Source organism: Mustela lutreola, chromosome 7 (genome assembly GCF_030435805.1).
Source record: "Mustela lutreola isolate mMusLut2 chromosome 7, mMusLut2.pri, whole genome shotgun sequence".
Taxonomy (NCBI): domain Eukaryota; kingdom Metazoa; phylum Chordata; class Mammalia; order Carnivora; family Mustelidae; genus Mustela; species Mustela lutreola.
In genome coordinates this window covers 136263214-136290691 of record NC_081296.1, presented here as the reverse complement: position 1 = coordinate 136290691, position 27478 = coordinate 136263214, and the positions used below count along the sequence as shown (strand labels likewise).

At 50.9% G+C, this 27478-nt stretch overlaps 1 long non-coding RNA gene across 2 annotated transcripts; it reads left to right on the top strand.

Moving 5' to 3' along the window:
• The first annotated feature begins 978 nt into the window (after positions 1-978).
• Positions 979-27478, top strand: LOC131836839 (uncharacterized). 2 transcript variants are annotated; one of them, XR_009355811.1, is made up of 5 exons: positions 979-1601; positions 21904-22044; positions 25920-26121; positions 26575-26764; positions 27373-27478. It is a non-coding gene; the product is annotated as an uncharacterized LOC131836839 (long non-coding RNA). The 2 variants fall into 2 exon arrangements; XR_009355810.1 differs by having other exon boundaries at positions 26575-27381.

Genomic DNA, 27478 nt, shown 5'->3' with positions numbered 1-27478 from the left:
TTCAGAGCCTGTTCTCCCATCCAGCAACTCCTCAGCACAAGGTTCTCCCACTCATTCTGGGGTCCTAGGAGCCGGGGAAGGGGAGTTTTAAGGATAGGGAGAAAGGGAGAAGGAAGAGCCCGGGGGAGCCCCTCTTTCATCTCAGAGCAGCCGGATTTCTGTTCCTGCAAAAAAAGTGAGCTCACTATGCACCCCCCAACAATAATAAGCTTTCCCTGGCTGACTGGCTCCCAGCAGTGACCGTTCTGTAAAGAGCTGCTCTGCAGCATTGCCTCACCCTTCCAAACTTCAGCCCTCCCCACACCCCAGCCACCCTGGAGTGAGTCAAAACACAGGGCTGGAAAATGTAGTGACATCCCCAGCAGCCCATGGCTCCAGGCTCATTAGGTTTGGCTAGGCTGCTTCACCCATTTCTTTACATTAATATTTATTCATTCTATCCCTTTATTAAACCAAAAATACTGAGGAACAGCAGCCTATTCCCAACCCTCTAGCCAGGCTGCTAGAGAAAGCACGTTGGGAGTCTATGTCACAGTGTTATGTTTGGTATGCGCGCACATATGTCTCCATCTCCCTGTCTGTCTCTGTCTTCGCTGTTACTAAAGGAGGGATATATATATACACATACATGCCGGGTGTCTTCAGACACAGTGAGTTAGAAATAAACATGCATTTAAACAAACTTCCATTACAGTCTCATAATACTTTAATTTAAAAAGTATAGCTCTCATGATTCCCTACCCCCGTCCAAGAATCACCATCGTTTATGGTGATCAGTTTTGTCCTCACTGCTTGTCTGAGATGGCCTGTGTTTGGGGATGTCAAGGACCATGAGAGGCAAGAACCAATGTTTTGGAGGTGGATTTTCCCCTGGAGGCGAATCCCATGTGACAGTACTGCGTCCACAGTATGGGAAGGAAGGAAGTGGGGAGTGCTCAGCCTACTCAGCCTAAGGCATCTGGTGGAGAGACTCTTCTTTGCAGTGGGGTCTGGGAAACGAGCAAAACCAGAGGTTCAACCAGGCTCCAGGGGAAACGCCTGCAGTCCTCCCTAAATGTCCTTCCTAAGTTTGTGTCTCCCATCAGTTTGCCATCTGAGCTGGCACCCTCAGAGAACTCGACCCCCCATCCCCAAACTGGACCAAAAGGTCAGCTCTCCACTTGGCCTTTCCAGAGGCCACAGCCCAACCTTAAGGGTGAGAAAGCCACACCCAGCGTGTCCACGCACTTCTAAGCTCCCTTCTAAGCTCCGGTGCAGTCTCCCTTCTGATCCCCGAGCCGGTTTTTGGCAGAGATGGGTCGGGCTGGGGACTCTTTGACCTGGCATCCCCGCAGCCAACTGGCTCAGCCTTCGAAGAGGCCCGGGCTGAACCTCACGTCACCCCCGCTTTGCAAAGCAGCAGGGCCAAGTGCTCTGGCAGGAGAAAGGCCTTTTTTGGTAACGCTGAGCCTGGCGGTTAAGCAGGACCCGGTCAAAACAAACGTCTGGGCTGGGCCCTCCTCCGGCCTCTCCAAGGGCCCCCATCCCCGCGAGCCAGGAACCACCCCCACCCACCGACCCCCGGGCTCTAGGGGTGGGAGAATCGATCTGCGATCCGCAAGGTAATTTACACATTTACTCCTGGGCGGGCTCTGTGGCGGAAGTATTGGCCTTTTCCTAAAGTATTAATTCTGGTATTTAAAGAAAAAAAAAAAAAGTATTAACTTAGGCCAGGGCGTAGGGTTACGCAAGAGCCACTAGAGCGTGAAAGCTCAGGCACAGCGTGATTCGCTGAGAACCCCTGGGGAGCGGAGTCTGCGCCGCCAGCCAGGACCTGCCCAGCCTGCGGCGCGCGGGCCACCGGGCGCTCTGAGCAAAACTGGGTGGAAGGAAAAGGAGAACGTAGTGGTTGGTGCTGGCACGGCGGCCACAGCGAGCGATCAGATCTCTGACTGCTTTCTTCCTGAAGGGGCGGGGAGCAGGGAAGGGAAGAAAGGCAGAGGCAGTCGCGTCTGGTTCCTGCCTCCTCCCTGCTTCCTCTTTGCCAATGTGCCAGGGCACGGGGGTAGCCTAACGCTGTCCTCAGCAAAAGCTGGTGTGGTTTTTTTAGGTCCAAAAATAAAGAAACCCTGGAATGAGCCTCCTAGGGACCTGGTCTAGAGGGGGAAAGAAGGGGAGCGCTAGACAAGGGTGCTATTCACTGACCAGTTTGAGTCAAAACAAACACCGGCACCCCAAGAAGGGGAGTAGCGGAGAAGGAGGGCTTGGAGCTGGGAGTAGGGTGGGGAGTTGCCAAGGTCACAGGTGCGCAGACCCTGGACCCTCCATCCTGCCACACGTGTGCTCCTGGGCCTCAGCAGGGAGCCGGAGAGCCTGTGGGTTCCCACCCTCCCCGCACCGGGGCTGGGGATTTCCACTGGCTTTGGAGACCCGACGCCGCCCTGGCTTTCCTGCTGGGGGCCGCCAGAAGGCGGGGCCTCAGAGCTGGAAGCCCTCCCTGAGGCCTCTGGGTCCCACGGTCAAGTCTGCTACTGACAGGCAGCCATCACTGCTGTCACGGGTTGGGGTGGATGGCCACTATCTGCAAATGCGTTGACTTGCCTGAGCTGGCCGGTCAACCCCTAATTCGGGAGAGGAAGGAAAAGAAGGCGCTTACATTGCACATATTTACAATGCATTATACATTACATTTATACATTTACATTATATACATTACATTATACATTTACATTGCATTATATTGTTCAACTTGGACTTGGGTGACCCTAAATAGCTATCTGACCTCGAGCAAATCACTTGAACTTTGGTTTCTTAGTCTGTAAAATGGGAGTAATTTCACTGACTCCTTTGTCTGCCTCATTGGTCTGCATGGAAAATACAGTATTATAATGTGCTTAATAAAATGTAGGAGATTATGAACAATAAAATGACCGACATTTGTCTAAGGCCCTGAAGTGCATTCCCAGACATTATCTCACCGATCCCCACAGCAGCCCTGTGAGGTAGGTGTGACTTTCATCACCATCCTGTATAGGTGAGGAAAGCAGGTCCAGAGCTAGTTCCGATTACTGGAAACCAGGTTCTCTTGGCTTTAAACCCAGAATTCCTTACTCTCTCCCACCAGTTGCTAGCTGTTTTGGGGGTGGGCATGGGAAGAGTTCCCAGATGCCTCTAAGAAGCGGGAAGAAAGTAAAATGCCTCTCCCCACAGGACTTTGGGGGTGAAGAATGTCACTGCCATCCCAACAGATGCAAAATTATGCACACATTAATGCCAGTTATTTCGGAGATAAAATGAGTCACTGGTCAGCTTTGAGCAAAATGTTATAACCGTGCTTCCCTGGCATCCTCTGAGACTTTTCCTTCTGTCTCTCCCTCTCTGGGTTTTCAATACCCTGGCCTTAGGTAGGGGTGATGGAGGAAAATCTGAAGCTCTAGAATACAGCAAAGTATTAGGGAACTCACTGAATTACCCTACCTACCTTTACAAGAACAGTTGCTTTTTAAATATCCACCCCCGAGGAGGACCCCGGGCTGAATGATGAAGTTTGGGAAGGAGGAATGTGGAGAGGGGGCATTTTATGGTGGAAAGACCCTCCGTCCAGATCTACAAGCCATCTCCTATGAGAAACCACCCTTTGCTCTCACCTAATTCAGGTAACATGGGCTGTGCACCCGTACCCAGTCTTTCCTGTCCTATCTTTGGGCTAGAGGCCCTTGAATAACTCTAGCTGTTGCCCTCAAAACACTTGTAGCCCAGGGGCGCCAGGATGGCTCAGTCAGTTAAATGTCCTACTCTTGAGTTCCCCTTGGGTCATGATCCTGGGGTCAGCTCGGGATCATGTGAGATCAAGCCCCTGGAGGGGGAGGCGGCTCTGCGCTCAGTGAGGATTCTGCTCAAGATTCCCTCTCTCTGTTCCTCCCCCCACCCCTGTAAATCTTAAAAAACAAAACAAACAAACAAAAAACCACTTCTAGCCCAGGAGAGGTCTACACCCCTTAACAACCAAACCTGGCCTAGGCATACAAGAGACAGAAAGTGAGGGAACAAGGGGTACCCCGAACCCTGACCCATCTAGAGAACCACCATGCTTTCACACTTGACTTTCCCTCTCCAGCCAGACCCAGAGGATCCTGGCCTGATATGTCCCTAATGGGTGTGAAACTATTCTCATTACTTTCTTTTGCTTCAAAGTTGAAACGGGGCCACCAGATGGCCTGGTGGGTTCCCATTCCCCAGCTCCTTGACTGTGTCCTGCCCTTTGCCATTGGTTCCATTTCTCAACTATTCTTTTAGAGCACTTTCTCTGTCAGTCCCGGGGATCTCATGATGAACCAAGTCTGATCGGCTTCAGCCCCAAATCTAGAAACCTCCATTTCCTCCAAGATGTCCTGGTTTCCTGAGGTAAGGGCATAAGACTTCTCAGAGAGGGGCGCCTGGGTGGTTTAGTGGGTTAAAGCCTCTGACTTTGGCTCAGGTCATGATCCCAGGGTCCTGGGATCAAGCCCCGCATAGGGCTTTCTGCTTGGCAGAAAGCCTGTTCCCTCCTCTCTCTCTGCCTGCCTCTCTGCCTACTTGTGATCTCTGTCTGTCAAATAAATAAATACAATCTTAAAAAAAAAAAAAAAAAAGTTCTCAGAGATGGTGACGGTGCTTCTTCACTGCTCCTCCCAGCCACATGACTGACTTAGCCAATCTATTTCTTCTCTCTGGGCCTCAGTTTCCTCACCCACTGAGTGTGAGTGTGATGTTAAAATGTGTTCTCCCTGCTTCAGGGGCTTACCATGTAATTCTGCGTGTTAAGGGCTACAGACAGATGAACCATTGTCCCCAATCTCTTTTCCAGCTCTAAGCACATCTCATTAAAATGGCTGGAAATCGAGGCCTGCCCACCCTCCTCACCCTGCCCCTGAGAGATCTCCTTCTGGGGTGACCAGCCTGGCATGTCTATTCTTCTGCCCTGGCAAATGCATAAACACAGACTGCCCCTCTCTACCTAAGAACCAAAGTGAGAAAGCAGAAGGTCAGGTTGTCTTCGCTCCTCTTTCCTAGAGGGACATGGATTTCCCATCCCCAAATCCCTGGTGTACGGAAGCTTGGAGCGGTTGGATTTATTTGGGGTTTTTACTTTTTTGTTTTGGTCAATTTGGAAAGAAAAGAGGCAATGACCTCTTCTTTTAAAAACAAAACTAGGCAGGAAGTGTGCTGGGCCTGAGTGGCAGGGACTAAGGGTGTAATTACAGGGTTTTGTTCGGCATTTTTGTGCAATTAAATCCAAAGGAAAGCGAGCCTGGCCCAGGCTTCTTAGATGCAGGGTGGACAAGGGTGTGTGTGTGTGTGTGTGTGTGTGTGTCTGCGCCAATGTGTTGGGGTGGGGAGGACAGGCAGGAGGTGAGAGGTAGATTTGCTATTCAAGCTGAAAAGAAGCGGGTTTCTCGCCTTTATCAATATTTTTACGTGTCTTTCCAAAAGACAGCCCATTATTCACCTTGTATTGGGTCCCACTGCACTCTCCTTAGTGACATTTCCCAGCCACGCACAGACTTCTCCGCACTGATTTCTCTTCAACTGGAGCCGCTCCTCCTCCCCACTCTTTCATATTGCTGCTTTCTGCCTGCGTGCCCACACAATAAGCCCACTGCCAAATCCACAGCCAGCCTTCTTGCCTACAGTTTCCGTCCCAGCGACCTCCGACGCAGGGAAATGGTCCGTCCTTTTGTTTTGAACATCTTCTGGCTTTCCCTGTTCCGCTTTGCAATACACCAAGGGCCCCACCCAGCCTCCCCACTCCAACCCGCCCCGTCGCTGCCTCAGTTTCCCCAGCGGCAAGCCGCACAGGAGCCCATGGTCTGTAACCCAACCCCACCCCACCCCCATCCCGCGGCTGCCCCCCCCTCTCCTCCTGATCCCCGAGGCCTCGGTGTCCCTCCGACATTTCCTGGACGTTGTGAACTGGCAGCAAGAATGGATTCACTGTCTGCTCACATTCTTAAGGGCAGGAAACCTGACCCACCCCAAAACCACGCGCTCCAAAGGAAGGGCACTTGCGTTTTCCGGGAGGGCGGGCCTCCCTGCAAGAGTTAGCTAAGCTGGCCTCCACATCCCCTCCTCTCCTCCACGCCCCCCTCACTCCACGGTCCCCCACCCGCGGCCACCACGCCCCAAGATTACCCCTCCATTTACGCCCCCTTCACCTACTCTTCCCAGGAACAGATTGTTTATCAGAACGGGCAGCCAAGAAACCTACTTCTGTTTCTGGCCTCTGCCAGAGATTAATCACACTTGGGAAAGGCACAAAACTTGACTGTGCTGGGGGGTGGGGGTGGGGGCGGTAGTTAAAAGAAAAGACCAATAATTTTGACATTTGACAAGCTGATCAAATTGGTGCTACCTTTCCCCTGCTTTCTTTTAGTAAGTCAGTTACAGAGGACTGAATTATATTTCAGCCCCACCCCTTCTACCCCCCCCCCCATATACCCCTCCTCTAAGTCTTGGTGTTTGATGCTTTAAGAGTACTGACTGGCTTTTAATTCTGATTAACATTCTCAGCTGGGGTGTGTGTGTGTGTGTGTGTGTGTGTGTGTTGGGGGCTGGAAACACACATTCACAAACCTGACCGCCTGACAAATCCCCCCTTTTCATCCTTCTCTTTGAAATGACATCAAGATGGACTGGGGAGGGGGGATGCAGAGGAGACAGGGAAAAAAAAAAAAAAAAGAGGGAGGGGGAATCAATTTATGTGCTTTTCTAAGGCAGCTAGTAAAATTCCTAAGGGAGAACAAATGCCAAAATTGACTGTCTTGGTGTATTTTAGACCCATTCGTTGGGGTGAATCATGTCAGGGCTTTGCACTGGACCTGGAAGCCTGGGACAGGCACACAAAACATCCTGTGGCCTGGAGGTGCCCTTCAGAAAGAGGCAAAAGATAGGTATTTGCTCTCGTCAGATTCCTTTCCATTAGGATTTTTTTTTTTCTAATTCATTGCAAGATGGGTTAAAAAAAAAAAAAAAAAAAAAAAAAAAAAAAAAAAAAAAAACTAGGGCTGATAAAAACCAAGGATAGAAAATGCCCCATAAAACATGGCCCCCAAAGGGAAGGTGCAAAACCCATTTGATCCAAGATATAGATATCTCCACCCTGGATTTTTTTCCCTTTGCTTTACAACTCTGCAGACATCAGGTTAGCAAAAGGTAATAAATAGTCCTTGCACAGCAGGGTCTGGACTAGTGAAAACAGTTTACTGAAATTAATGGGCCTCGCCTGAACCAAAACCTCCACTTTGGAATTAATGCCAGACATAGTTTTCCTGAACTCTATCCAACCGCCTAAGCGGCAGACAATTTTCGTTCTATTTGTACTGGAAAATAAAGCTCGGGCCCTTGATCTCAGTGTAGATTATAATTTAAAAAAAAAAAAAATTCAACACAGTGAACACTATGCCAATTTCCAGTTTCTGCTAGCAGAAGCCCTTGTGCTCTGCTTGACGGTCAGAAGTTATCTGGTAAACTTTCCATTGAAAACCATTTCCGAACTCCCTCCCCATCGGTGGCCTCAGAGCTTTCACGGGGACACCCTAGAGATTCAAGGAAAGCTCCAGAAACAGGCTCAGTTCTCAATAACAACCCTCTTCCCCAGGGCTTTTGGAAAAAGGCTGGATCTGAACAACGCTGCCTGCATGACCTCCATTTTCCACCCGAAAACGAAGCTTCGAAGCACCCAACCGAAACCCACCCCTACACGCCCCCGGTACTCAGGCTGCGCACCATTCTGAAGCTGCTTTTATTTTTATTTTCATTAATGTACTTTTAAGGGTGAAAAGCACGCGCGCGCGCACACACACACACACACACACACCCGCTCACACCCAGTGGTTATGGCAGGTACAGCGGAGACGGGGTGTCCCGACTGTCAGTGTCTGATCCCGACCTGCCTCGTTCCCCGCACGCCCTGCCCTTATTAATAGAAGCCCGGTCGTAGGCAGCCTGCGTTCTGGTTTTCATTGTACAGCCTGCACTGGTGACACAGGACATGTGGAAAATTTTGAGAGCACTGCGGTGAATGGCGAGGAGGGGGGAGTGTGATCAGGGGGAGGGGAGGAGGGGAGGGGAGAGGAGGGAGCCGAGCGAGTTACTTTTTAGCTTCCGCTAAGTACTTGGCAGCTTGCCAGGCCCGGAGGATTCTGGGAAGCGAAAGCCTCCCCAGTATAAACTGCCAGCTTTAAGCAGCCCTGACAGTTCTGCTCCTTCCAAACTTGGCAGCCGTTCAAAGTGCTCTTTCATTTGAAATGCTGGAAGCCTGCCATGTGCAATGCAGATTTGCTGTGCCTGTGCGCAGAAGGAACTGATAAATGCCGTTGCAGTTGCCATGGGGACAGGAGGCTATCAGAATGGCCTTGTGATCCGCAGCCTCTCAGCGCGGCAGGCTCTCGCTCTGCCTCCTGCCCCTCCTCCCTCTAGTCAGTGAGATGGTGAAATAAATGTTCTGGAAAAAGGTTAACCCTGCCTGCTCTGGTTCCAAAGCCGAGGGAATGTTCACCTCGAAGCACTTCCCCGGGCCTAGAGCGGCCGCCAGGACGGAGGGCATCGGCGCCGTCCGGGGCGGGTCAGCACACCCCCGCCCCCACCCCCTGCTCCAGCAGCCCCGCGCACCCCCCCCACCCCCGCTTCCTGCTCCCTGGGGGCTTTCACAAAGCTGTGTTTTTAATAGAGCTTTTCAGCAAGCCCGAGTGTAAGTCTTTGAGTCATCAAAACCCGGATGTAAACACAGCAGCCTTACATTCTGCACGGTTTGCGTGTATTTTATCTTTTTAATAATATTTTGCTGGCAACTTAAAACTGCAAGGATGCCAGATAGTTGGCCAGCCGCTTACATCATGCAGCATCCATCTTAGGGAGAGTGGCTGCCGGCCCTGTCCTGCTCGCTAGCGCGATCTCTCTCTCTCTCTCTCTCCCTACCTTGAGACGGCAGGAAATGTGGGTCTTTCTGAAGCCATTTTATTGCGGGAGAGGCACAACCGAGTCCCTGAGAACCCTGGGTTTAAGAATGAGCATGACATCACCTTAGGCAGCAATAACTGTGGCTATGTTCCTATCTGGGACCAGACACTGGGTGATCAGAGGTGAAACCGAGCTGTCATTGACACTGTAAGCGAGGGCGCACCGGTCCGGATGCGGGGCCTCCCCCCCCCACCCCCCATTTTGCACAAGCTGCTCTTTGAAACACAGCCTGATTCAATGTACAGAAACAAAATAGCACATTCAGATTTGGTACATGTTCAGGTCTCTAATGCCAACTCTCCGGGTGGCCTGTTTAATGGGGGAAAAAATGAAATACTCCATTCCAGCCAAGGCCCGGGAAGGCCAAAGAGGTTTAGGGATTTATTTACATTGCACAGTATTCCTCCTCAATCCAACTTGCTCTTTCCTCAGGGTTTCCTGAACCTAAACCTTTCGTTAACATCCCAGGAAGAGAACATATTTTTCCTGTGGCTTTCAATATTTTCTGCTAAATATATTTCAGCCCACTGTTTATCTAGGGTTTCAGCTTTTAGACCTTTATGTACTTTTGACACCTTGAGGCTGTTCCACTGAAAAAAAAAAAAATGGTGTATGTTTATTAAAGAGGACTTTATATGCTGGGCGTTAGGGCCGGGGGAAATTTCTGTTTGGGTCTGTCTGTATAAGGAGGATGTCAGGATGAGATCCAAGCCAGAGGCCCGTTTGGTTCTTAAAGCCCTTTCGACAAAGCAGGCCCTACATAGCTCACAGGAACCCTTGAATACCACAGAATGTTGAGCCAAAGGAGCTATTTCTTCATAAGCGCTCGGCTGACACAGAGGCTGGGACAGGGGGAAAAGACAAAAAATCCAAGTTCCTGGAGCTTAGCTGCCGTTTCTTTTAACCCACTTCTCTCTGGGTGTCTGCTGAGGATTGTCACAGCGGTCCTGGCCAGAGCAACTGGCCAGAGCAACACGCTGTCTCGCTGGAATTTCCTGACTTCAAAGTAGCCCCTTCCAAATAAATAAATTAATCAATAAAAGCCATCTGCTTCACCTTGACAGCAGGCTCAGAGCTTGAAGGGGTAGCGTTCAACGGGATTTTTAGGAGCAGTAGGCCCTCAAGCCATTTCGAGGTGGGGTTTGGCTTGGAATTAAACAGGAGGTAGAAGCCCAGATCAGGTGATTCAGAAAGCCCCTCTCTACTCACCCCCACCCCTCGCCCCCACCCCAACCACCACCTTCCCCAGACAATCTAGGCAGCTGGGTTTTTGGCTCTGGCAGCTGCTAAGCTTTGGCAAGCCAAAAGCACGTTTTGTGGTGGTGATTCCTTTCCCAAGTTGACGGACATGTTTCTGTACCGAGCGCAAGGGATGTTTCCTGACTGCACATGAATCAGAGGCTGCATTTTTCATCCAGAGCTTCTGGTGACAGTTTGAAGCTGCGAGAACAAAGCAGATCACGATGAGCCCCTATCATCAGGGTCCAGAAAAAAAGACTCCCTCCGAAAAGCCAGCCACATAGAGCTCGGATGTATGATTTTTTAGGTTTCAAGCATGCCCAGAACAGCCCATTCCTCTGGAAGGCGAGGCCCCCTAATAGGATTTCAAATGCTGCCCTTCCTCTTTCTCTCCAAGCCTTTGTGGTGCTTGCTGATTTGTTGGCTTCAAAAGTTCTTCCTTTTTTTCAGCCTTCCTCTCTTCCAAATGGGAAGATTTGCAAAAGCCATCTTGTGGCCCTCAAGTGCCTTCCCTGATGGAGGCCAGCTCCAAGATGCCGAAAAGCCCAGATTCCGCCCGTGCTCTGCCCTGTGAGAGCAGGGTGACAACAGGGGCACTCGGCGGCGTGGCCCCTCTGTACCAGGGCCCGAGGAGCCAGCTTCCCAGAAGTCCATGGATTGGGAAGGTCTGTTGGGGCTGCCTCAGGAGCTGCCCGGGAACAACTCCCTTTTGTTTTGCTGTCTAGCATGTGACCAGAATGCTGCCAGCTAATTTTAACCCTACTAAAGTACTGCTGGGGGGAAAAAAAAAAAGCCCAAAAAACAAACAAACAAACAAAAACCTATCTTGCATCTGGGGAGAGGAACATGGTGGGCTGGAGAAAAGCTTTTTCAGCCCGTGTTCCTTCCTGTTTCAGTTTCCAGACTCACATTATCGGTAACCTGAAAAATGATGAGTTTCACCAAATTCCTGGATATTGCACAAGAGGACAATGAGTCTATTTCGGGTACTGTGATTGTGTCTGGCACAGACCCTGGGAGCCATTGTTTTCGGGAGGGAGAACGCTTTGGGGTTTCCTGGTACTTTCCTTCTAGGGTCTCAAAGCCCCAAATGGTCTGGGGGTGGGGCACTTTCCATGGCAACCATGGGGGCTGCTCTCTCAAAGGACCTGGAGGAGAAGTGGGTGGCCCTGGAGGTGTTAAAAAGGTGGATCCCATGGAGCGTTTGAAGTGGGACAGCAGGAGCAGGAAGAAGGGAGAGAGCATTTTCACAGTAGCTTGGTGGCCCTCTGCGACACAGGCCACCAGCTCCCCAGCTAAATTTCCATATCCGCTTCCAGCCTCGGGAATTAATGGAGAACTTCGTGGGGTTCCTCACCCTGGATGCACGATTCTCAAAGCATTCCCTGGGCGGTTAATTGTTGCTGTCCGGCTGTGTGGCCGATGAGGCTAGCGACAAGGTGCAGAATCACAGGAGCCAGGAAATGAAGCAGTTTGGGCAGGACAGAAGGTAGCCGGCTAGGCAGCTGCCGCCAGCCGGTCTAAAACCAGGTAGTGAGATGGTGTCATTAACCCAAGGGTCTACAGTGCAGTCTCTGAAGGTCACATGCTGGCGGCGAGAGCGAGCGAGGGGAGAGGTCCCAGTGGAGGCTGAAGGACTCTCAGCCACCAGGCGCGCGTGGGGGCCGTTGTTCTGACAGCTGCTGAGGGCTTCAGCTGCCTAAAAAGCCATTTGCTCAGGCCTGCCCTGTCTGGCCAACTTCTATGTATTTAAAAGATCCTCGTTGGTCTCTGAGCCTTCCCCCACCCCCCACCCCATCTCCATCTGGACGGTCAGGCAGAGACACCGGTCTCTGGGATCTGGGAGGGTAGGGAGCATCCCCGGGAGACCTTCGGGGGTCTGTCATCTGCTTCCCCTCTGCTGCCGTAACCTGCCCGCCGTAGTTGAGATTGCCTGGCAAATTCCTAAATTAAGGTTCTGTTTACTCTGCTGTTCCAAAGGCTTGTTTTGAGCAAGATGTTGTGCTTTAATTAAAAGACGAGAGCTCATGAGTAAGTGAAAATATTTTTGAGTCTTCGCAGAAATGTCTGCATTTGGTTTCTTGTGTTTCACAGTGGGGGGGGGGTCATTCTGGTCAGCACTTTTATCTGGGGGACCACGGAACACTCATGCTGTAAGTGGACTCTTCCACGTAGTGGACGTAGGGAGGGGACCCTAAGTCAGAAATGTGTTCCTGCCGCTTTTCTGTTGGCATCGTTAGCCTAGCCGGCTGACCAGGTGTCACCAGGACACATTCCTCATTTACCTTCCCAGCCAGAGGCTTCCTAAATGTTTCCTAAGAGCCCCACAGCTGGAAGGCAGGTGCTGCTGGGTGGAGCAAACATAATTCCTTCTGGGTCAGCAGGGTGACTGAGGGCAGGGAATCTTGGAAGGTTGGGAAAGTCCTTGTTTCTGAAGCCAGAGCTCAGGAATGAGTGGGTCCTCTGGTGTGAAAACTTTCCAGATGGGGGAAGGAAGGGTATGTTTTTGCCCTCTGGGTAGATTCCAAAAAATCGCTTTGGGGAGGCCAACTATTTTGAAATTGCCTTTAAAGCAAACAGCACAAATATTTAAATTGACCTGGAAAACCCTTCCTTTTTCCTTTCCCTACAATCCAAGTCTGTTCCCTTGAACATTCATCAACAGGAGCGTTTGCCCAAGCTTCTCTCCTCCCCCCTACCTCTTTTTTATTATTATTGTTATTATCGTTGGTTCGGAAAACTTTTGGAAGCTTTCCCAGGCTGGAGCTATAGAATGTTTCCAGGAAAACGCATAAGGAGTGTCTGTGTTTTGAGTTTCTCTGGAGGGGACTGAGCGTGTTTTTTTCGAGAGACTGAACCGGGGGCAGCCAGGTCTTAGACAAGAGTACAGCCAAGCAAAGGAGCAGACGGTGGGGGAAGATGTGAACGCATCCGAAAGTGCTGCACCAAAGGTGTGGTCTAGCTGGCCTGCCTGTTCTCCACTTCCTTCAGCCTCTCATTATCACAGTAGCCTCTGTGTGGATCTGTGCTCAGAAGCAGCCCAGCTCCAGGAGATATGCTGAGAACTCCTGGGGGCCGGGCTTTAAACTTCCTTCTCAAGCTAGCAGCCCTCGTAATTTCTGTCTAAAGAGCGAACACTTGAGATTTAGAGGCAGAAGAGCTGGGAGTCCATACCCACCTGGCAGGCGGGAGCCCCACCCAAGCGTGGAATGTAATAAAACCAAAGGTATCCTAGGGCTAAGGCTGCCAAGGTGGTGCCAAGCCCCAGCCCGCGCCAGTGCAGCTCCGTCTGGGCCCGGAGATCCAAGCACGCAGGTATCAGAGACATCTGTGCACAAAGCCAGAATGGTCCAAGGGCATGAGGTCCAAGGGCAATGGGGACTGGCAGGACTCCTCGCTGATGCACTGTGGTTCTTGAACGCAAGAGCAGCTGAGGTATCCTGGAAATACAGCCATTCGGGCTGGTTCCTGAGGCAAGGAGGCAGAAGTAGCTTCCTAGGAAGGCCACCCTGAGTGTGAGCAGAGCTGTCCTGGCTACTCTTCCAGTAGGAAGGCTACTTCCCCCTGGGTCAGTCCCCTGTGGCCATGAGAACCCAGAGAGCTCAGGAGAGGAAGGAATAAGCAGAGGCCGGCGGCGCTGGAAACAAGAGGACGTAGCTCCTGGCTCTCCTTGCCCTGTGAGCCCAAAGACTATCAGTAACACTGATCTGGTTCCTGCAGTCAAATCTCTTTCCTATCTACCCAGGGACACAGTGATTCCAGAAGGCAGCTCTGTCCCAGCAGGTTGGGAGAGGTGCTTCAAAGTCCAGGCTTCAGAATATTTATGGAAGTGATGATAAACACGACTAACATTCCCCAGGAACCTCTCCTTGGGCTAAGCATTCTCTCTTCTAACCCACACCTAATGAAGTGGGTTCCGTTATGACCCTCATTATGTAAGTGAAGAAACAGTAGCTTAGAGAGGTTAAGTAACTCGTCCCAGGACACACAGCTAGTAAATGGGGGCCACAATGGGAACTTAGGGTTGCCTTACTTATCAGACCTGGGTTCGGATTCTGGTCTGCTGCATGTGACTGTGTGACTTGAGCCAACCTCCAGGCTTCCTCATCAGTTTTCATAGTTAGACACCTCACATATGGGCAATTTAGTTTAAACCTTCCTTACAGGGTTTAAATAAGAATTAAATGAGACAATGCAGGACTTAGCAGAGTCTCTACAGTGTAGCAATCACTCAATAGACACTGGCTTTTTTTTTTTTTTAAAGATTTTATTTATTTATTTGATAGGCAGAGATCACAAGTAGGCAGAGAGGCAGGCAGAGAGAGGAAGGGAAGCACGCTCCCCGCTAAGCAGAGAGCCCGAAGCAGGGCTCGATCCCAGGACCCTGGGATCATGACCTGAGCCAAAGTCAGAGGCTTAACCCACTGAGCCACCCAGGCGCCCCAAGCTATGCAAGTTTCTGCACATCCCCGTGCAGACACTTTGGCCCCAATTACAGCTGGACATGGTGCTGATACCAGGAAGGCATCATTCCTTGTCAATGACTTCTCTTAACTTATTCCGGAATCCACGTATCTGGAACACACATCTGTGTCTGAGCTATGGCGGCCTCCGTTCTGCATTGTCCACTCACATTCACTTGAACTCATCGCGAAGTTCCAAATCTTCAAAATCATTCACAGTTTTTTTTTTTTTTTTTTTTTTAAATCATTCACATTTGATCGCTTTACTTTCCTGCTTCAAAATCTTCCAAGTCCTAACAATGCAGGCAGACTCCTCAGTTTGGAAGGCAAGACTGCTGGAAGACTGCCTACAACCCCCTCTCTGCCTCTCCCTGCCCCTAGATTACTTTCTGACCCCATTAAATCCCCTTTTGTTCCTCAAACACAACATGACCTTTCAAGCCCAGTCTTTGCAGGGCTCTTTTCTCTGCCTAGAAAAAAAGTTTGCCCCCTCTTCTTCTTTGAGCAAACTTCCATGCATCTCTCAAAACCCCACTCAGTTTTTATCTTTCCTGTGATACTGGTCTCCAGCATTTCCTGGCTCTGTACTTCCATGGTGATCTGCATATATTGCAAAGAGTTGCACCTAAGTGTTACACACAGTCCCTCATCAGACACTCTCTAAAGTTCAAGACTGGGGCTTACCAGTCTGTCCCCAAAGTCAAAGTCTCAAAAGGCCTTGGATAAATGCAGGTCAAATGAACATACCTGAATGTAAATTCTTATGACATAATTTTATGGACAGTGAAATAATATGTGAGTGTATATGGATGTTACTTACACCCTTTCTCCAACAGGAATTTGAGGTAGATGCTGGTGGACCAGTCTTTCTTATTCATAAGCACATATAGAATGGTGCTTGGTACCTCCTATAGTAGAAAGAGCCAGGGCTTTGCAGTCAAACAATTCTGGAGTTAAGTACTAACTCAGCATCTTACTGTAACTTTAAGTCACTGCTTCATCTCTCTTAGCCTCAGTTTTTCCATCTGTAAAATGGGGTGTGGGATAATTGCCCACACGACAGCCATCCAATGGTCAATCCTGCTTTTTCCTTAATGGTCTGAATTTTTCTTTCAGGAGTCTACCCACTCCTGAAGATGACCGGAGTGGAAGGGGGAAATCCTAATTAGTCTAAACTGATCTTGGTATGCCATTCCTCTGGCCAGTGATTAATGTCCTGATGGATTTGCTGCCCAATTCCAGTCAATGAGATGTGAAGAGGGTTCTTTGTTGGGGGGGGGGGGTGGAGAGTTGTTCTAGGATGTACTAACTTGCTCTTAAAACATGAGAGGAAATAATTGTTCTTTTGAGACTTAAATAAAAAAAGATTTTTTTATTGGGGCACCTGGGTGGCTCAGTGGGTTAAAGCCTCTGCCTTTGGCTAAGGTCATGATCCCAGGATTCTGGGATTCAGCCCTGCATCCATCAGGCTCTCTGCTCAGCAGGGAGCCTGCTTCCTCCTCTCTCTCTGCCTGCCTACTTGTGATTTCTGTCAAATAAATAAATAAAATCTTTTTTTTTTAAAGATTTTTATTTATTTATTCGACAGACAGAGATCACATGTAGGCAGAGAGGCAGGCAGAGAGAGAGGAATGGAAGCAGGCTCCCCACTGAGCAGAGAGCCCAATGTGGGGCTCGATCCCAGGACCCTGGGATCAAGACCTGAGCTGAAGGCAGAGGCTTTAACCCACTGAGCCACCCAGGTGCCCCAAATAAAATCCTTTTAAAAAGAGATTTATTTATTTATCTTAGAGAGAGAGAGAGAGAGAGCACAAGCAGGTGGGCAGAGGGAGAGGGAGAAAAAGAATCTCAAGGAGGCTCTGCACTTAGTGCGGAGCCTGATGTGCGACGTGATCCCACGACCCTGATATCATGACCTGAGCTGAAACCAAGAGCTGAGCGCTCAACTGACTGAGCCACTGAGGAGCCCCAGCAATTGTCCTCTTGCAGCCGGATCTTCTATCTGGAGTGATGGCTGGAGCAATAGCAGCCACCTTGTGATAAAGATAACTAGCTAAGCCAGCACACTGAAGGTGATAGAATGGGAACATGGCAAGAACCTGGGTCCTAGCAGTACAGTTTAGCAGCTGGAGGCATCTACCTCTGGACTGTTCCCTGTGTTCATGAGTTCCTTCATTGTTCAATGAGGGGCCCTGGGCTCAATCCGGTATTGTTGAGGTCAGTTACTTGCAGCCAAAAGCGTCAACTCCACAGGGTTGTCATGATGACTAAATAAAATAAAATTTGTAAAGTACCTAAGTGGACAAAGTGCCCAGCACACAGTAGGTTCTTAAAAAGGATGAAAGACTTTACTGCTGAGACCTTCTGAAATGAATGCACCAATGACTATGAGGAGTGGCCCCAGGAACTTGGCAGATGGTAATAACGTTGAGAGCCGTTCAGAGATGGGTGGGTGCTGGGATGACAGCAAAGATGGCGATGATGCTGAAATTCAAACATCATGTTAGTAAATGTCCTGATGGAAATTCTCGGGACTGTCACAGTGGTTCCCCTTTGTACTGTTCGGGCCTTTTCTTACCCTGGTCAGAGTTAAACCATGCACGACACAGGCTTTTCTAATTGTGGGTGGCCACACTTGCACGATCCAGGGTGGTCCCTATTACCCTGGGGCATGGAAGCCCGGCTATGGGATGAAGGCTAGAGTGTAATTTGTAGCTTCAGGAGGAGCCAAGATCTGGAAGCAGAACTAACATACGGAAAGCACACTGTGCATCTGACAAAGGCACACCAAAACCTTCCCGCTCCCAGGGTGCCCAGAGGAGCCGTGCAGACATCCGCAGCTTTAGAAGGACCTGCCTTGGAGGGCCCACCTGGCTTTTGGCCCATGGACCAGGCCGCAGAGTTCTGCTCCGTGCCAGCCCCAAAGCCCTTTCGAACCTTGTTCCAGGAGAGCTTGGCCACACCGATGTCTGCCAGACTCAAGTCTACCCAACTGTGTGGGCGGCCCTGGCAGCAGGGGATGGGGGCAGGGCTTGTGCAAGGACACTGTGGCCCCTACCCGAGGCTTGTGGAAGAGGTGGTGGTGCACTTACTGGGCAAGCCAGGAGGGAACCCGGAGGAGGAAGGGAGCGGAAACCACAGACTCCAGGCAGCCTCAGCCCCTTTTCAAAGACCATCTCCACCTTAGAAGCCTGTTCCTGGTCCCTGTCCTCCTGGCTGCCTCCTGGCCATTGACTTCCTGCTTGTTTGCCCCTTCTCTGCTTCCCAGAACTGCCATTCAATCGCATCCCACGTTTGTTTATTGAGAAGACTGTGTGAGATGCTGTATTTCTACTAACAACTAGTGGGTGAGTAAAGTATGAACATTAACAAGGTTAGAGTAGAAAGGACCTCAAAATGGTTTTCAAATCATCTTAACCACCTCAGAATCTTCCCCTCCGAAAGAAAAAAGGAAAGACTGCTGCAGCCGAATTCGGGCACGGGCAAGGCCCTGTCCATGGGACAGAGCCAGAGGCAGGCCCTACGGACAGAGTCTGAAAAACACTGATCTAGACCATGGGGGAAACTGAGGCTGGAGAAGTAAGGCGACCTCCCTGAGACAACACATGTCAGTGGTCCAGCCAGGTTCAAGTGCAAGTGTCTGAGCTCCTGGCCCAGTGTCCTATCCCATACACTGCCTTCCACCTGTCGGCACCTGTTTCAAAGATCAGGGGGGATGAGGCAGGTCGACCTAGATTGGAAGGCATGTGCCACGGGCTAAGGAGAGCCCCCGGTTGTAATCAGGGAGCGAGCCTGTGGGAAAGAGGGGTAGGAGTTGGGGCCTAGAATAGGACAGGACAGGCAGGACATGATGTCAAACATGGCCTGGATGTGATGGGAAACCAGGTGGCGGGAAGAGGAGAATGCCAGGCCCCGGCAAACACGATCAGCTAAAGCCTGAAGAAAGCCTGATGGCTCAGGGACCTGGGTTCCAGCCCCGGCTCTCTCATTATCACCCAGGTGACCTCAGATCAGTGGCCGCCTCTGTCTGGGTGTCCTTGCACAAAGAATGGTGGAGGGGTTGTCTAGTTGGTCCTATTATTAGAAGCTATGATGCCTTCTCCCCTCCCATGGGGCTCCCCACCCCCCATTGTCACCGCTGCTCATTGACACCACTCCTCAGTGTGTGTCATGACGCTGGGAGTGACACCAGGAGGAAAGGTCCCCAGGTGCCCCTTGAGAGCAGCCCAGAACGGCAGGCCTTCTTAAGTGGCCCACCCAGAGCTTTGGAGAACAGACCACAAGGAGGCAGGAATCCTGGGCAGAACTAGAGCATAAACTATTCCTTTTCTGAGAAGTATTCTTTCCAGTCCAGTTCCCTCTGGAGGCCCAGGCCTCAGCCAATCCCCCCTGCCCAAGTGCACTCCCTGGGAGCAGAAAGGGGAGATCTCAAGGGTAGGGGTCACAAGCTACTTACTGGCTCCAAATCTCAGTATTGTCATTTGTAAAATGAAATAAAACTAGTATCTTAATATTCTCACTTATTAAATTGATCATTTCAGTAGTTTGTGTGATGAACTGAGATAATCCTTGCCAGGTGCCTAGGACGGTGCCTGGTAGAAGGAGGCCTCAGTCAATATTAGTCCCACCCATTGCCAGAGGGCTGCCTGCTAGGAAGACCACACAGTTTGAAGGCTCTTGACACTAAACAGACTGGTTCATCAAGGGCCCCTGTATGTCTCACACATGGCTCTCAATCACAGGAGGGGAGAATGTGCCCGGTGCCTGGGGAGATTGTGGGAAGCCCACTGGAAACAATGTGTGCACGCCCCCTGCTGGCCAGGAGCAAAGGTGCAGGTCTCTGGGCTTGGGGAGTTTGGGGGTGATGTGGGGGATCCTTGTTAGCACAACCTGCTGCTGCTGCCCTGGTATATTGACCCAATATTCAGAGCATGCTCCAGGTGTTACCAAGCAGGCTTTCAGAGGGATGCAAAATGAGTGACAGGTAAACTAGGTTTTTTTGGAGCCAACTAATTTTGGAGTCAACCATAACCCGGCTCTGGTTCAAGCTCAAACTCCACGCCCACCGCCCCAGAAACCATCGGTGTTGCATACAGCAGTTGCAAAATTCCTTGCACCTTGAACTGGTTGTATGTGGAGTGACCTTGGACAAGGCATAGAATCCCCCTGAGCTTCCGTGTCCTCATCTGTAACACACAAGTCTTCTTCACCCTTCCTCCCAAACCAGAGGGAGGAGACAAGGTCACTTGGGAGAGTTGAAAGCAGTTGAGTCTTCTCTAGGGAAACCTCATCTCTTTGAACCTGGGCTGTCACTCGTTTGGCTAATCCAGAAAGGACCCTGTGATGCTCTTGTGACATGCCAGGCTCCCCAGGTGCTCCTATCCACCAAGTACTCTGGGAGCCTGGGCTCTGGGCCCTTCTCTTGGAGATTAATGGTGGAGCCCTAACCTCTCATGTGAGACCATCAGACTGGATGTGGCAGGATCGTGCAAACAGCAAACCTGAGCGTTCAAGTGCCCACACTGCACATTCCCTGCCACACGTGTGTATCTTCCTTGAATTACCTGGACTGCTTAGTCTCACGGTGTCAGCCTGCTGAGGGCTCTTTGCCCTCCTACCTACCTTGTTCTCTCCCAGACTACCAGGCAACTTCTGTCTCTCGCTATGGCTGCGAGGGTTTGAGAAGGATAGGAAAATACATTCTCAATGATTTTTTTCTTTTTAAGATTTTTGTTTTTTTAATTTGACAGAGATCACAAGTAGGCAGAGAGACAGGCAGAGAGAGAGAGAGGAGGAAGCAGGCTCCCTGCTGAGCTGAGAGCCCAATGCGGGGCTTGATCCCAGGACCCTGAGATCATGACCTGAGCTGAAATCAAGAGTCTGTCACTTAGCCACCTGAGCAACCCCGGTGCCCCCGTTCTCAATGAATTTTTTTTTTCAATGAATTTTTATTAACAACTCCCATCACTACCACAATAAGCAATTTTCACTCCCATGGGCCTTTACCACACACACACACACACGCACACACACACACACACAACAAAGGTAAACACTGGAAACCCTCCATTCTAGAGAGATACTTTAACACCTGTATTAACACAACCCAAATTGTGTCCAGTTTATTTTTAAAATATATATATATTTTTAAAGATTTTATTTATTTATTTGACAGAGAGAAATCACAAGTAGATGGAGAGGCAGGCAGAGAGAGAGAGGGAAGCAGACTCCCTGCTGAGCAGAGAGCCCGATGTGGGCCTCGATCCCAGGACCCTGAGATCATGACCTGAGCCGAAGGCAGCGGCTTAACCCACTGAGCCACCCAGGCGCCCTATTTTTAAAATATTTTTAAAGTTCTTTCATTTTTTCATTTTTAAAATTTTATTTATTTATTTGACACAGAGAGAGAATAAGCAAGAGGAGTGGTAGGCAGAGGGTGAGGGAGAGGCAGCCTCCTCAGTGAGCAGGGAGCCTGATGTGGGGTTCAATCCCAGGACCCTTGGACCATGACCTGAGCCGAAGGCCGACACTTAACCAACTGAGCCACTCAGGTGCCCCTGTCCAGTTTATTTTTTGAGGATGTGTTTATGTGCTTTTGCATTCATTCACATAGCAAAGTTTTACTGAGCTAATGATTGCAAGGTATTGGGACAATAGCAGTAAACGAAATAGACACAAATTCTTGCCGTCAGTGGAGAGTGTGTGTGGGGGGGGCGGGGGTCATGGGATAGAAAAGTAAATAAACAAGTGGCATAACCATGTTTGATGTTTACGTGTGCTATGGAGAAAGCCAAAGCAGAGTAGGGAGTTTGTGTGCCCCACCATGGGGGGCAATTTTAAAGGGCGTGGTCAGGGAATGTTGTGTTAATAAGGTGACACATAAGTAAAGATCTAAAGAAAGTGAGGGAGAGAAGCGTGTAGTTGCTTGGTAGAAGAGAGTCCCAAGCAGAGGGAAAGGCCAGTGCAAAGGCACTGGGGCAGAAGCACACCTGTTGACAGAGAAGCTGTCCTGGAGACAACAAGGGGAGGAAAGGGACATATGTCAGAGAGAGAATGGGGAGGGGCAGTGGGTGTCAGGCTTTGAGGGCCACTGGAAGGACACTGGTGTTTACCCTGAGTGAGCTGGGAGCCATGTAGAGTTCTGAGCGGAGGAGTGACATCATCTGTCCTACATTTGAATAAGCTCATTCTTTTTTTTTTTTTTTTCCATTTATTTATTTAACAGAGAGAGAAAGCACAAGCAGGGGGAGCCGCAGACAGAGGCAGAGGGAGAAGCAGGCTCCCCTGGGCTCATGACCTGAGCCCAAGACAGACGCTTAGCCAACGGAGCCACCCAGGCACCCTGAATAGACTCATTCTGTAGGAGGTAAGTGTGGGAGAGCACGGGGGCCAGGCTGTGGGAGACATGTAGGCAAGGGGAATGGTGGCTGGTGCCACAGTCATGGTGGCAAAGTTGGTGAGAAGAGGTCAACTTCTGAAGACAGGGCAATGAGCAGGGGAACGGGTGCGTTAGAGGAGAAATCATCCATTTTGATTTGTTCAAATATTTCCCTTGTCTATTTTGTCATTACTCTACAATCCTGAATGTATGTAGGGAGCAGGACTAGCGTGCACACCCACACCTGCTCGGCGACAGCAGCAAGTTACCATGTCCCCTGCAGGACTCCGCCGCCCTTCTCGGGTAGGAGCAGTGATAACCAGGCCTCCCTCCCAGGCGTGCTGTGAGGACAGTGCATGCCAAGCACTTAGCAAACTCTTGCTCTCAATAAAGAGGAGCTGTTCTCATTAATAAAGTAGGATCAAGGGTCCCCCACACCCTCTGTCCAACCAATATGGCAAATTCCAACCCTCTTCTGAAATTTCAGAGACTAGCGCCTGGCATGTAGGCAGGGTGTGACAAAGCTCTACTTCAAGAAATGGAGTGTGGAAAGGTTAATCAGGGTAGGCTTCACGGAAGAGGAGCTAGCCTCACTGCCTCTCTTCTCAGGTGAAGAAACCAAGGTTCAAAGACTTTAAATAACTCATGTGAGGTCACAAAGCTAGACACTGGCAGAGAAGGGCTTGTGTCCGTGCCTGTCTGGCTCAGAAGCCACCTGTTGACAAGCCATTCCCATCAGAGGAGAATGACGGCCATTCACGCGACGACCTGGGACAATGCCATCCGCATGGCCTCATTAAGTCAGGGTGGAGCCGGGTACGGGAACCTTGACGCCACCTTGCTATCCAGCCCACATTCTCGGTGTGAGCGTGAGTGGTGGGCTGGGCCCCATGCACGGGGTTTTGGCCGCATAACCTCACTTGACTGTTACCTTGAAGATGAGAAAACAGGCCCAGCAAGCTTCTGGAGCTCACCTGTGAGTGTCTCTAAAGAGACAAGAACCCAAGTGTTTTAGTAACCTATTGCTGTGACACCATCAACTAGAAGAGTTATGGCTTAAGACAACAATTTATTCCTTCTCGTGATTCTGTGAGTCAAGAATTTGGGCAGGGCTCAGCGGGGTGGTTCTCAGCGGGTAAGTTACCTGGAGCTGTGAGACCAGGAGGGGATGGACCAAGAAGGCTTCATTCCCACGCCTGGCACCTCAGCCCTCCTCCACGTGGCCTCTCCAGGTGGCCACACAGTGGCTTGAGGGTAGCTGGATTTCTTATGTGGCAGCTGACTTCCAAAGACATGAAGGCAGAAGCTGTCAGGCTCCTGAGGGGCTAGCCGTTGGCTGGTCAGAGGAAGTCACTGGGTCAGCCCAGATTCAGGAGAAGGGGAAGCGTGTTTCTCCTCTTGAAGGGCAACATGCACATACCAGAGTGGGAGACATTTGTGGCCATCATGGGAGACCGACTACCATCCCCAGCCTCCTCACTGCCTTCACTCAGGCCCTGGGTATGATCCAGGGCACTGTTATTTTGGGGGACTCCGTGAAGTCTGGTGGACCCCCAGGACAAGGCCCACCATGGTTTGTCTTACGGTGCCCTCTTGCCCGACAACACCTTCATATTCTGGGCCTGGATTCACAAGAATGTACGGTATCTTGTTTCCTTGAGGGCAGGCACCAGTTTTTCCTCCTTCCTAGGATCCCAGACCCTGAGTTAGCCTAAACCTGTCTTTTTTTTTTTCTCTTTTTAAAAGGTGTATTTATTTATTTATGTTAGTAGGGGAGGGGCAGAGGGAGAGAGAGAGAGAGAGAGTCCCAAGCAGACTCCATGCTGAGTGTGGAGCCAACATGAATCTCGATTGCAGGACCCTAAGATCACAACCTGAGCCAAAATCAAGAATTGGATGTTTAACTGACTGTGCCACCCAGGTGCCCCACTTTTTTCGGGAAGCTCTACGCCCACTATGGGGCTCGAGTTCATGACCCCAAGATCAAGAACGACACATTCCATGGACCAGCCTAAGCCTGTCTTTTCTCAGGAACCTACAAGAACCTGACACTTGCAGGTAGTCAACCACCTGAACAAAACGGGGTCAGATTCACCTTTGCAGACCCAGCACGGGGCCTTTCCCAGAAGAAGATCTTCATAAATGGGGACTTTCTGGCTCCTGCGTTCACGCGCTTGAGCTGGAACAAAGGAATAGAGTTTCTTACTCCAGGACCCATCCTGTCTTCATCCCCTGGGAATGTGTTTAAGAAGCAGGACAGCCCCCCACCCCCACCCCCCAACAAGAACCTGCATCTAACCAGATGTCCAAGTGATTCCTATGCCTGTTAAGGTTGGAGAGGACTCAGGTAGCAGTTCCCAAGGTAGAGACAACAGGACAGGTTGGGAGGGCAGTTGCCAGTTGAACCCCCTGGGGTTGAGCCCAGACATCAGAATTTTCTGAAAGCTCCCCGGGTGACTTCAGTGTTCTTCCAGGGTCAAGAGCCCCTGGTTAGTATTAGCTATGCCCAATGTGGGGCTAATACTTAGAGTATTAGTTCTCTAAGTGTGGTGTGTGAGCCGTCTGCATCCAAATCACTTGGGGGCACTTACCAAATATGCAATTCCTGCCTCCCACACCCAATTTTGGAGTCTCGTTCTCCTGGGAGTGAGGCCCAGAAATCCACATTTTTAACCATCTCTCTAGGTGATGCAAATGCATTACTGAGGTTTGAGACCCATCGTTCAGGGCCGCGAATAAGGCAGCAATGAGGTTTGCAAACTCTACAAATGACAATGTGCAAAAAGTTAGAAACTCCAGACAAGCGGAAGTAGGAAACAACAACTCTCCACACTCCTACTGTCTGTAGACAACGGGAGGCCCCGCGGCACCCACTCAGGAGACAGGGAGGAGCCCTCCTCCTCCGGAGAGGATGCCCCCCCCCAACCCCATGCGGCGGTTGGCAGTGATTTGGGTTCTGTTCTGCTGGTGGGGTGGAGCCTCTCAGCTGGCCCGGACAGAATTATTGCCTCAAATTACATGGTTGATTATCAATTACTTGTGTCCGTGTGAGAGCATGTGTGCGTGTGTGCAGAAGTGTCTTTGCAAGTCATTAAGGGTCGTAATTCTGGATTATCGTTGATTAACGAGAGGGAGGCCTGGTACCTCCAGCAGCCGGGATGGCAGCCCCGCAATTATGTCCCAGCTGATCAGTAATTGGCGCATCGCAAGATGATTTCTCTCTCTCCTCTGCCACCTCCCAGCCTCTCTGGGCGGCTCCGCAATTAGCGCCATTGCTCATTCCCTTCCAGCCCGGGGTTGGGTTCACGGGTCTGCTTTCTGGCAGGCAGCGCGGGGCTGGCTGATGGTGGAGGGGCGGTGGCAGAGGCGCAGTGGTGGGGGCAGGGAGCTGGCATGGGCGCTCTCTGGCTCGCCGAGAACTGCTGTGCCTGTCCCGTCATCGCTCTTCCCAGGGAGCCAGGGAGCTGGTCTCTCCCTCCCTGCCTCCACCCCCACGGCCTGGCTGGGGAAACTGAGACTCAGAGAAGGAGGGGGGCAACTTAGGAAACAAAAACCCCGGTGCACCAGGAGGGCTCAGTCAGTTAAGCTTCGAACTCTTGATTTCGTGTCAGGTTGTGATCTCAGGGTCGTGAGATCCAGCCCCACATCAGGCTCTGCGCTCAGTGTGGTGTCTGCTTATGATTCTCTCTCCCTCTCTCTGTCCCTCCTCCCCATGAATATGTAAAACCTAAAAGAAAACCAATAAGTCAGAATGGTATGGCCACCTGACCCCAACCTTGCAGAGCCAAGGTGAAATCAAAGACATACCTCCTATCATCACTCCCACCCTTGGGAGGCTGTGAGGTGCCTGTTGGTTGTCTCAGTTTTTGTCCTAGAGAACTTGCAAATAGATGCACCAGCTCCCAGGTTGGAGGAAGGGCCCTAAGGAATGTGTGGAAGGCGGCATCGTCGCCTGCTTGGATTATGACAATGGCCTCCTAACTGTTCTCCCACTTCCATGTTGGGCCCCCAACATTCATCATGCTGGAACAGAGGGACCCTGAGGCACACTCCACTCCAACCCAGGTACCTCCCTCCCTCCAACCCAGGTAACTCCCCGTTGCCCTCAGGATAAAGTCCAGGTCCCTGGTCCTCACTCCAGCCGTCCTCTCTGCTCTAGTGTGGACCCCTCAGTGCGCCAGCTCCCTCCACACGCCCGTCCTGTCCTTTGCCCCGTCTGGTCCTTCTCCCCGGTTCCCGATTCCCTTCCCCCATCTTCCTTCACCTGGGGCACACACCCTCGGGAGGCCGTGATACTGCTCACGCTTGGGCTCCACTCCCAAGAAAGGGGTCCTGTCCTCCCCAGGGAGCAGCAATTAGAGAAGCAGAAATTGTAAGGAAGGCTTTATGGGGTTTTGAGGGTATAGGGAAGATGGGACAATTCCGGAACCTTCCACATAAAAGACTCTGCAAAGCCACCAGGCAGTTTGTTTCTGAGCCTTGCAGCTGTCTTGGCCATTTTCATTTTTATCTACTTAGGGTGGTCAGCAGGTCATGGCAAGCGGGAGACGTGATGCTAATGACTCCGGCTCCACGTGGCGACCATTCAGGAAAAAGCTGCAATGTTCTCTCTGCCACATTAATCAGAGAAACACATCAAGAGCTGTTGCATGGAGACAGCTTTCCTCCCAGTACCTGCCCTGCATGCTAATCACCACCCCTCCTGGTGGTGAGTCAGCTCCATGCCAGGCGGGTGGTGGGGGAAGGCCAGAAATGCCAGCTCCCTGCGGTGGGGAGCAGCCGGGGCAGGGGAGGGGGGAGCCAGGCCCCACCCCCACACCCACTGCATAAGACTATCATCGATGGGTGGACAGGTGGAGATGGCAAGTCGTGGGAGAGTCCATCCCAATGTAAACCCTGGGCTACCTCCTTGGGTCTACTAGAGAGAATTCTCCAGAAGCTGATCCCTGGACAGAGTCCAGGCTTAAAGCAAGATGGATCTCACTGCTAGGCACTTTGGTAACAATAGGACATCGCTTCTGGTAGAGCTGCACGTGTGGCAGACACACCTGGAAGCACTCTCCATATATATTACTCATTTAACCCTTTAGGAATATTCCCACTGTGCGGATGAGAAAGGCGACACACAGACAGGTTAAGTAGCCAAACCAGGGCTGCACAGCTAGTAACAACTGATCGGGTGTGAACCCCAGCAACCATGCCACAGTGCACTCCCCTCCACCGCCTCTCTTTGCTCTGCTGGAGCTCAGAGTCCCCTGAGGCCCTGGGTGCAGTTTGTATGTTTCACTCATTCACTCACACAGCTACTGTTTGCAGAACACCTACCATATATGAGGCGCCATACCAGGCACAAGGAGAGACAAGGAAGCACAAAACAGGCATCACCGTAGTATTAGCACCAATAGCCGATTGCAGAATGTGG